The sequence below is a fragment of the Oenanthe melanoleuca genome, chromosome 10, assembly GCF_029582105.1.
Source record: "Oenanthe melanoleuca isolate GR-GAL-2019-014 chromosome 10, OMel1.0, whole genome shotgun sequence".
Classification (NCBI taxonomy): Eukaryota; Metazoa; Chordata; class Aves; order Passeriformes; family Muscicapidae; genus Oenanthe; species Oenanthe melanoleuca.
Genome location: NC_079344.1, coordinates 6152854 through 6163156, shown reverse-complemented (window position 1 = coordinate 6163156; position 10303 = coordinate 6152854). Strand labels below are relative to the sequence as shown.

The 10303-nt window shown below is 47.7% G+C and overlaps 1 long non-coding RNA gene across 2 annotated transcripts; it reads right to left on the bottom strand.

Moving 5' to 3' along the window:
- Nucleotides 1-2714: 2714 nt before the first annotated feature.
- LOC130257214 (uncharacterized) lies at nt 2715-8015 on the bottom strand. 2 transcript variants are annotated; one of them, XR_008841289.1, is made up of 3 exons: nt 7933-8015; nt 7775-7854; nt 2715-3300 (listed from the first exon to the last, which is right to left on the bottom strand). It is a non-coding gene; the product is annotated as an uncharacterized LOC130257214 (long non-coding RNA). The 2 variants fall into 2 exon arrangements; XR_008841290.1 differs by lacking the exon at nt 2715-3300 and adding an exon at nt 5963-6580.
- Nucleotides 8016-10303: the final 2288 nt, after the last annotated feature.

Here is a 10303-nt window from a genome sequence, read left to right as displayed (position 1 = left end):
AGAGTGAAAATGTTTTAATCACTTTCGTAAGTTTGATGCTGACTAAGCCTTTACTAAATGGTCCACTTTAGCTTCCAAAAATGAGGCTTTTTGTGGATTACAAAGATGAAAAGAAGTAATTTTTTACACTGTCATCTTTTGTAAATTGCTCTTTTAAATCTTATTTAAATGTGGACTTTTAGAAAGTGTTTTCTCAGCTTAAATTTGTTTAACAATCATCTTGTAAGTCACTTGAATGAACTTAGTCTTATCTCCAGTATTTTTTTTTAGTTTTGGGTCTAATGTATGGTTTTATTTAACTTGAAGACAGTTTTTGCTCTCTCTTTTCCCAGCCTCCCAATCTGTCTGGAGGTGGAATGAGGGTGTATAAAGCCTGTTCTAGTGCCTGGTGGGTACTTCTGGTGGGTTGGTAAAAGATTCAGGTGTGTTGTAGTGTCAAGAGAGCTCAGCCCTGACCTCTCACTGCCTGAGTGGGAGTGAAAGCAAAATACTCTATTCAGGTTGGGGGGGAGGATTCCCTGAGGAAATAACTCTTCTGCTTCCTAAGCAGGATGTGCAAATGAAGCTTTCTTGGGAACAAAGACAAGTAGCTCCAGTGGAAAGTACAGGAATTTATTACTGGATGTTCTCTGAAGTTATCAGGACAAAATGGTCTTTATTTCAGCACTCAGTGAGCGTGCAGTTACAGGCTGTGCCATTTCAGGTCTGGACTGAAACCTCTCCAAGCATTTCCCAAGCAAGCCAGGAAGCAGCAGCACAGCTGCCACAGGGCAGGTTTGCATAGGGCTGTCAGAGCCCAGGGAATGTCACGGGGAGCAAGCCCTGGCACTGGGATCTGCGGGGAGTTCGTGTAGCCTTCAGGTCAGGGGAGAGCAGCCCAGCTGAGCACAGCCCCCTGGAGGCATTGCTACCCACTGACCCACAGTATTCCATCATGGAACTGCATCTTCAGATAAACCAAGGGCACTTCCTTCTCTTGCAGCCATGGATAGTGGGAATACATAGGGGATATACTGACTTTTGTCTTGACAGACAGCTAATTTGATCTGGCTGCCCTTACTGTAGACATGCTGGATAGGATGTTGCTGTGAATAAAAGTGTTTATTGGGTATTAAAATAGCCACATCTGATTTTAAATATCCTTAATTCCAGTGGGATGAAAAATATATGGGGCAGGGGAATGAATATTCAAAGATATCAGGAGTTTTGTCCTGTAGTGGCTGAATGAGCTCCAGAGTTTTCTGCAGCTCTAACTGCCCCTGTTCTTATCACAGAGGTAACATCTGTGCATCTATTTGGGTTATTTATGGGACTTGTCTGGTTGATAATGAGGTTTGTGTCTGCTGTGACTGGTTATGTAATGTTTTCCCAGGATCTCCACTTGCAAATGGCTGGTTTTTGCTTTCAGAATAAGAGTGCTGTAGAGAGCTCCCTCAGAAGGGTTCCTGCCCTTCAGCTCACATCAGGGTCTGATGCTGCAGTCAGCTCAGGCCACTGTGCTGTTTTCCCATCATCTAAGGGGCTGCACTTTCCTTTGGGAGCAGTGGGCTCACAGCTGCCTTGGCTGAGGGCTGTTCTGGTGTCAGCTGAGTGACTGATGCTGCTCTTTCCACTGTAGTGTCAGTGCTCAGAGAACTAAGAGCAAAGTCATGGAAGTTTCACACCTAAGCCCTTGTACAGCCCCCTGTCCTCAGGGAGCTCTGGGAAGCTCTTGGGAGCAGGGAATGCTGTAGCTGCAGGAATGGCTGGCACAAGGAATCACAGCGTGCCCCAGGATGAAGGATTGCTGAGACCAACTCACTGCTCCTCACAGGCTGCTTCAAACCAAACCACAGGACTGAGAGCACTCAAGCACTTTTTGAACTCAAGGCTTGCTGCCATGACCACTGTCCTGGGGAGCTGTTCCCGTGCCCAGCACCCTCTGGAGGTGGTAAAGGTGAAAAAGCTGGTGGGAAAGGTGAGGAACCTTTTCCTAATGTCCAAGCTGAGCTTCCCTGGCACAGCTCCCCCATCTCCTCTGTCTGTGGCTGCTCTCCAGAGCTCAGCCCCCTGCCCCTGGAGGCTGCAGAGTGCTCCCCTCCCTGCCTCTGCTGCCTGTGGGCATCTGGGCATCATTTTAGATTCATTATTAATTAATTCCATCATTTTAGATTCATTATGAATTCATTGTAGCTAATACCAGCTCGGACTGTGTCTTTCTAAACAACTGCTGCTTTGATAGTGTGCTGAAATTGCTTCTCCCAAAGGAAACTTTGTTTAGAAAAGTTGGTTACTAGAGAATGTTGATTCTGTGCTAAGGGAGATGCTGTGAGCTGTTGGTGTGTTCACTCACAGCAGATGAACCTTCCTGTATGAGTGAGACAAAATTCATGAGGGGTAGATAAGGAGGGATTGGTGTTTTGTGAATATCACTCCCAGGTTTTTCTCACATATATTCATATATGTGAATATGTATTTTCCACTTCTCATGTCTCTCATGGTCAAAAAATTCCTTTAAATCTACAGGTGAAAATACTTACTGGACATGATTGCAAAGTGAGCACATTTAAACTGAGAACCTTTCACTGATCTGTGGATATGTTACCCTTTCACAAATCCTGTTTGATCTCTCAGAAATAAATAGGATTATTCTGACTCCCAGACTTTCTCAAACACCAAACTTGAGTAGCAGCACCATGGATGTGGTTATCTGTCTGAGATTTAGTCCTGCCACAGCACAGCATTGCTAGATACTGGGGAAAAGAAATTTCTGAATGTCACTGCCACTTTGAAGACTTGAGTCCCTTTGTAATTTGGCACTTTGCTGAACTTTAGGGCAGCTGTTTTCCTCAGCTATTTACTGCCTCTGCTCCTGTTTTTTCTTGGGACAATTTTCCCTTCAGTTAGCCAGCAAAATTTCTGAGTAAGCTGGATTATCTGAGATTTTTCAAGCCATTTTAATGTCCTTAATACATGTGCAATGACATTTATTAAGGGCATTCTGGATTTACATGATGGGAATTACATAAATTGTGATTGCAATGTGCTCCTTACAAATACTTACACCTCTGCATAAGTCACACACTGTGTGGGGCAGCATTTTCAAGCCTGGTTTCTGTCTCTGGAGTTACTTGCCAGAGTCCACACCATGTAAGCAAGAGGAGCTGGAAGGATGGAAGAGGGTTTGTTGGAAATGCTGCTGTTAAGGATTGAGGCTATGGGCTGGAAAAGGTTGGGAGTGCTGACCTGGAAGCTTGGGACAGTTCATAGCCTGGATATTGCATTGGACATGACAGCAGTTCACATCTGGCACTCACTTTCCTGCACAGAAACACAGTTCCCAGATAAGCTGGAAGGAAGCTTGTCTAGGGGAAGAAATTATTTTGAGTGTCATGGACTCCTTTGAGCCTCTCTTTTTCTCTGTTTTTGTCTTCCTTCTTCCTTCCTTTCACAGTTTATTAAATCTCTTCAGACTTCCCTGGGCCAAACAGGTTTCTGTTGTTACACAACATCACCCAAGGTGTGCTGGCAGATCAGCTCTGCTGCCAGGGTTCAAAAATGAGATCCCCAGCTTGTGACACAGTTAAGGTGCCACATCTGAGCTGTGAGAGGGATCTCAGGGAGGGGTTTAGGTCTGGTGTATTGCATTGTGGGGCTGAACTCTGAGCAAACTTTTTTCTTTTTCCCCAGCAGATTGTGACTGTAAAATTTTAAAAGACCACATTGCCTTTCCAAAGTTATTAGAGATTTTAGGTAGATTGGCTTTTTGAAGGGCTTTAAACATGCCCAGCTTTTATGTTTTTCTTACACCATGTTGTTTCAAAACTTGAAAAGCTTTAAGATTAAAGGAAACCTGAGATTAAATAGGGGGGGAAGCCTTGCTTTGGAAGCAGGGCAGGGGCAGAACTCCTGGCAGGTGTTCAATCCCACAGAGGGGCTCTGCTGGTGGGCTGGGTCAGCGTGGCTGTGCAGCAGGGTGGGAGCCCTGCTCTGGAGGGTGTCCCATCCTGGCCTCTCTCAGGCTGCTGCAGCAAGGCTCAGAGAGGCAGAACCTTGCTCCTTGCTTTTAGGGAAATGTGGCAATTAATGAAGAGTGGGCTCACAAATAAAAAACCCAGGCATGCCCCAGCTTTTTATAAACACCCTAATTATACAGAAGCACACAAGTTGTCTGCCAGAAGGATGTGCTTTTCAAATCCTTGTTCCAGATGGTTCCTTCCAAGCCATATAAATATATGTGCTTTAAAACTGGCAACAAAGGAGGCTGTAAAATAAACTGAAAACTTACACTTAAAAAAAACCAAAAACAAAAACAAAAAAAACCCCAAAAAATCAAAACAAACAAACAAAAAAACCCCAAACTAATGCAATTTAGGCTAAAAAAATAAAAAATCTGTATGGGAGGGAGGGGTGCAGCCCCAGGCTGGTGCTGCTGGAGCCTGGGTGGGTCAGGAGCCCCTGAGCCCAGCCCTTGCAGCTCCAACACGTGCCTGCCCTCCCACTGCTCTGGTTTTTCCTTCCACCTGAGGCTGTGCTCGCCTGTGCTGCTGCTCCTGCAAGGCAGGGCTGCATTTCTAGTCAGAAGTGTTTGGCTGCTGCCTCAGTTATGGTGTGTTCAGCGTTTCTCAGGCAAGGTGTTCTTTTATTCTGCCCCCAGAGTTTATGGGAGGGGTCCTGTGAGCTGTGAACAGTGCTGGGGTTTGTCCACTGAGGGAGGGCTCAGGTGGTGAGTTTGGGGCCATGGTGTGGCACATGGCACCTGCCTTACAAACCCTTTCAAGGTTTAGAAAAGAAAATGTTTGCTGAGATGTAGAGTGACAAATCTCTAAAACCAAAATTCTGCAGTACAGAGTGCTGAGTGCCTTGGTCATCAGGCTGCTTGGCAGGAAACACCAGTGGGTTTAAGTTCATAGGTTTGCACATGGACCTCTGTCCTATGAGACAGGATAAACTTGATGTAAGCTTTTCTGACAGATTTTAACCTGTGATTTCACAGTGCTGATTGTGCTGCTTGGCTGTCTCCAGTTTCCCAGAGGTTTTCTGAGTCTCAGCTCACCTTTTGCTCTAGCTTCAGTCTATGTCTATCATTTTTTATGTTTTGTAAATAAGGAAGGGCTGCAATTTACACAGATGCTTTTGAGCATTCTCCTAAATGTGGCTGTGTCTCTCTCATTCAGTTATGGATCACCAAGCACTTGTCAGCTCCCATTTGCTCAGACCCCTGGATTATTCCTGCTTCTTGAAAATAAAAAAAAAAGTGCCTTTAGGTCTTACAGCTGAAAGTCCTGTTGTCTGTCTGTATGTGGGGAGTCTGTTTTGTGAAGATGAAGCAGGGCTGCACATTGCATGAGGTCGTTTGGAGGTGGGAGATGAAATATCCTTGTGCTTACTGTGACCTTGCTAATGCATTGATGTGAAAAGCTGAGATTGCTGCTTTGGGCCAGCTGTAACTAGTTTATGCTGCTGTTCATCAGTTTTAGGGTTTCAGAAGGGAACAGGACAGATTAGGAGAGAGCAGCACACAAAATTCTTGTCACTGGGCAGCTTTTGGTTCTTGTGACTGGTTTCCATGGCAGGAAAACACGCAGCTTTGGTTAAACCTGCCACGTGTGACTGTGCTGTTGTGCTCTAGCATGACTCCTGCACTGAGCAGAGTGCTGAGCAGTGTCAGGACTACTGCAGCCAGCTAGGGAGTGGGTGCTGTGCCAGGGTGTTTGTGCAGAGAGGAGCTGAAGGGCAGCTGGCAGCTCTCCTGCCTCGTCATGCGCGCTGGCAGCGCCTGGGCTGATTCACCTCCCCAGAATAAGCTGCAGGCCAGGGTGTTCTGTGAGCCTGTGTGCCTCTGAGCCAGGGCACAGACTCCCTGTGCACCCTGCAGCACTGCTCACACCAAATGGGAAGGGGACTGTCCTGGTTCAGGGCAAACCTGGGAGGAAACCTCTGAATGGGTCCCTCTAGCAAACAGATTCAAGCAGTACCTCCCCCAGCTGGTTCAGGGTAATGTTTTCTCGGAGAGAAGTGGGAAAAAAACCTGTTTATTTAACAGGCAAAGCACTCCCCAGCACAAAAATGAACAATACTAAACAACAAAATCTCTTGCTGCTCTGAAGAGATGACAGATTCAGAGGAGTCCCCTCTGTGGGTCACAGCCCAGATCACTCAGGCTGTTCTCAGGGCACTGGGAAATGTCACAGCCCAGGTGTGCCACAGGTGGGAGCTCCCACTGCTCCTCTGGGTTTTCAGTCCAGAGCAGGTTCAAACAATTCCAAGATAAAAGAAAAAACCACAGTCCAGGGAGCTTCTCTGCCTCAGCTAGCCAGAAAAACTAAGCAAGAGCCAAGGAGAGCTCTGTCCTGCTGTCCACTGCCAGCACAGTCTGTGTGAAGGATGGGGGGAGCAAGTGCTGTCTCTGGTAACAAACTCTGCACCTCTCCTCTCCCCCTTTGCTCCTGGAACCAGCCTGAAAGCTGCAGAACTCAATATCCAACACCAACAGAACAGACAATGGGGACACATCATAAAGGCACCCCAAGACAGGGATCCACGTTCTGAGCTGTGCATCCAGCACACACTGGATCCTCTTCTCCAAAGCCACACACCTCTGGGGAAACAAGCAGGGGCTGTTTTCTTGCCAGATCTACCAAGGTGATCCCACAGGTGCTTCCATGGAGCTGGGTACAAGCACAGGGGCTGGTGTTCCCTGTGTGTCCTTTCATTTGCAAGAGAAATTCCCAATCCCAGTGCTGATCAGGCTCTCACCTGTCCAAAGCAGCACTTCATGGCTGGTTTTCTTTCTATTTCTGAAAACCTGCCAACTCTGTACAACCAGAACTGTGGTTCCCAGCTGCCATTTAGAGAAAGGTGGTGGCAGGAAAGGATCTCAGGTTTCGTAGGAGTGAGGGGTGTCCCTAGAGAATGTCTGTAGGAAAACCTGATCATTTTGCCCACAGCAAATGCCAGACACAGCTTCCTGAAGGGGAGCATGGCTCTTGGGAATTCCACCCTGTGTGGATGTGGGCAGCCCTTGTGCCCCAGCATCTCTCTGAGTGCCCTGGGGAGGAGCTGGTGGCCTGTCCCCAGGGCCCTTTCTGTGCTTCCTTACTCATTGCCCCCTTTGCTTTGGGTCCTCTCACTCCTCTACAGGACTCAGTACTGGTGGCTTCATTCTGCTTGTGGTAAATTCTGAAATGAAATGTGTATTTAGCAATGGTTTAAGCATCTTTAAAAACTAACTTTATATTTGTTTCCATTTTCAAGGAGTGAACACCGTGTTTCTCTCCAGCCTCCTCCCACCCCCAGGCCAAGGTGCAGAGCTCTTCTCTCTGGGGCTGCTTTTAGCTGACAATAGTTAATCACCACCTTTTGCAAAATGGCCTGCAATGTGTTTTCTTTCTGTTGCTCTTCTGCCAGGCTGCTCTGTTCTCCCTGGTTTTGATTTATAGCTGCACTCGTGGTTATGCTAATGGGAGCCTTGCAGGGACAGGGTGCTCAGGCACTCAGGGGAAGCTGTGCCTTCCTCTGCCTGCACTTCATGGATGTGCTGTGCTGTGGCTCAGTGGAGTGAGCCTTTATTCAGTAAAAGCTCTCCTGACCTGTCACTGCTTGTGTTTGCTGCTCTGGTGGGGGGCTGTTGATTCAGCAGAACTAATGGTAGCCAATAGAGCTGATCCAATGCTGCAGAAATAGTTTATCACATAAATTACTCAGCAGCTGTTGGTGTTTCTTATCACATAATGTGTTTGACCACTCAGAGGTTGGTGTGCTCTGGTGCAGGGGGATTTTCTGCTTCACTCACCTCTGGTGCAGGTACAAAGGTTTCCTGTTGAAATGGTTCGAAAGCAAAACCACTGAGAGACTCCAAGTCTGAGATATAATCTAAAAGAAAAAAAAATAGAAAAAGAAAATACATGCAATAGCACAAAAGAAAGAACACTGACAGAGTCAGAATACAACCTGACACTCCACTAGTTAGGGTGGTGGTAGCAGCCCAGATAAAGTGGTTTTGTTGAAGTAGTGATCCTGTAAAAAGGTCTGGTAGCTCTTGTCCTCCAGAAACCAGTGGAAAAGGGCAGCCTTGGTGCTCCAAATCTCAGTTTTTATCTGGGTAGGAAATGTTTGGCTCCTCCCCTGGCTGGAGCATCTCCCAGTGGGATGATATAATTTTATCAGTCATGCCCTGGGACTCAATGGCCCATTACCAGGAGATATCTCCTGGAGGGAGGGTGAGTTGTGGAAAGATAAAGAACACTGACCCACCTGGTTTTAAAGATGGCCCATTAGCAGAGGATATCTCCCACAGAGATAGGAGTCACTGCCCCACTGGTTTTCACCAGATGGTGACAGAGTACATCCTTTTGGGCATATCTTTACATTGTAACCCAGGGCACCTGTGCTCTTTGTGGGAGATACAAGAGGGCAGGAGGGAGTCTGGAAGGTCTGGTAAAGGCTTGAAGTCTTCTTCACACAATTCCCAGCTGGAGCAAGGCCAGATAGAGCCTTTGAGAGCTGCTAACTCTGGGTGTAGAAGATGTTGCCCTTCATTTTTGCCCCAGCATTCCATGCTGCCACAATTATTTTAGTAAAAGGGACAATTGAGCATGCCCTGGGTGATGACCTTGGGTAACCCAGCTGTCTGTGCCCAAAGCTGGCTTGCCCAACCTTTGGGGCTGTGGCAGTGGCAGTACCTGCAGCAGAAGCCAGCAGGGCTCTCAGGGAGCAGCACAGGGCTGCCAGCAGCAGACAGCTTTAAGGTCTTTCTGCTTGCTTGGAGAGATTGTGTGTCTTGTGTTTTCCTACAGAAAGTCTGGTTGCTGTCTGATGTGACGCGTTTATATTTGTATCAGGACTTGTGGGGTTTGGTTGTTTTGTTTTCTGTACCAGGTGCATCAGTCACTTAATGCTTAGGCTCACTGCACAAGAATAAACCTGCTAGGATACAGATAAGTGGCTTAGGTTCCCAGTATGGAGGGCACTGTGTAAAACTCTGCTAAGCAAGATCCTTTGTTATCTTCCACCTGTGGTTGTCCCTGTCCCCTGCCTGGTTTGACTGGGTATCACCACAGGAGCAGACTTCTCCCATCCACGGGACTAGAGTCTACTTACTGTGGATATGCAACATCAAAACATCCTCTTGTGGTGTTGAGAGTGGCAGGGGCACCCTCAAGACCCTGGATTTATTTTTTTTTTAATTGCATTTAGAATAGTTGGCTGATCTCTCCTCTACCAGTGGGCTGCTGGCAGTGCATGTGCATTATGAGCATCAGTGGTGATGTTCATACCAGTTTCCCTTTCAGAAGTGGGAGAAGATCAGGCCTGCCAGCCTGTCTGGGGCTGTGCCTTGCCTGTGCATGGCCGATTTGCATTGCAGATGTGCTTTCCTCACCAGCCAGGGGTTGGAAGGCAGGCTGCTCTCCCACACCCATCCTCGTCTGCTGGGCACTATCTTGTCCCTCAGGCAGCCTCTCCAGCAGCCTCTGCAGTATTTTAACCCAGCTTGTTGGGCTGATGGCCAAAGCAGCCAATTAACCCCTGCCCTGCCAGCCCAGTGCCCTTCCCTTGGTGTTGAGATGCCTCTCACAGTGTCTGGTGGAAATGTTGTTTCCTGTGGTATTTGAGATAAATGCACTTTTGCATCTTGTTTGAAACAGCCCTTAAGGATGTGTTTGTCCCTTTAGAAGCATGACAGCTGTGGAAGCAGCCTGTGAAGCTGTGATCCTGGCTGTGCTGCAGGACACTGTGGGTGTGAGGAAATGGGGGCAGCATCACCAGCATCACCTCCTGTGATGCTGCTCATTCCCATGGCCCCCTGTTTTCATGGAAGGACAGGGCAGAGAGAGGAGCCTTCCCTGGAAGGGGTCTGGGATGTGCTGAGCTCTGAAGGCTCTGCTTCCCTGCCCTGCCAGGGGCCTCACTGAGGTGTGGAGCTGCTCCTGCTGCTCAGTGCTGCTGCCACAGTGCTTCACAGAGCTGTGCTGTGGGACTGGGCTGCTGGGGCTGCAGGCTCATGGTGTGGGCACTTTGGTGACAATATCCTCCACTCCACCCTTGGCTTGTCATCCTGGGTTCTGGAACTGAGTGAACCTCCCCTTGTGGTGACACAGCTGCACATTGGGATTCTGCAGGAGAGCATTTAAAGGAAACACAAAGCTGATTTTATGTTACTTGATTGTAATATTACTGATTTTAAGGCATAGATCTGTTCCTGAGTTAATGAACCCCCACAAAAAGTCACTGAATACTCCAGGAGCAGCCAGCTGTGAGGTCAGGAGGTGCCCAGCTGGGTTAACCCTTCTTGGAGAATGACCATCCCCAGGGCAGGTGGAAC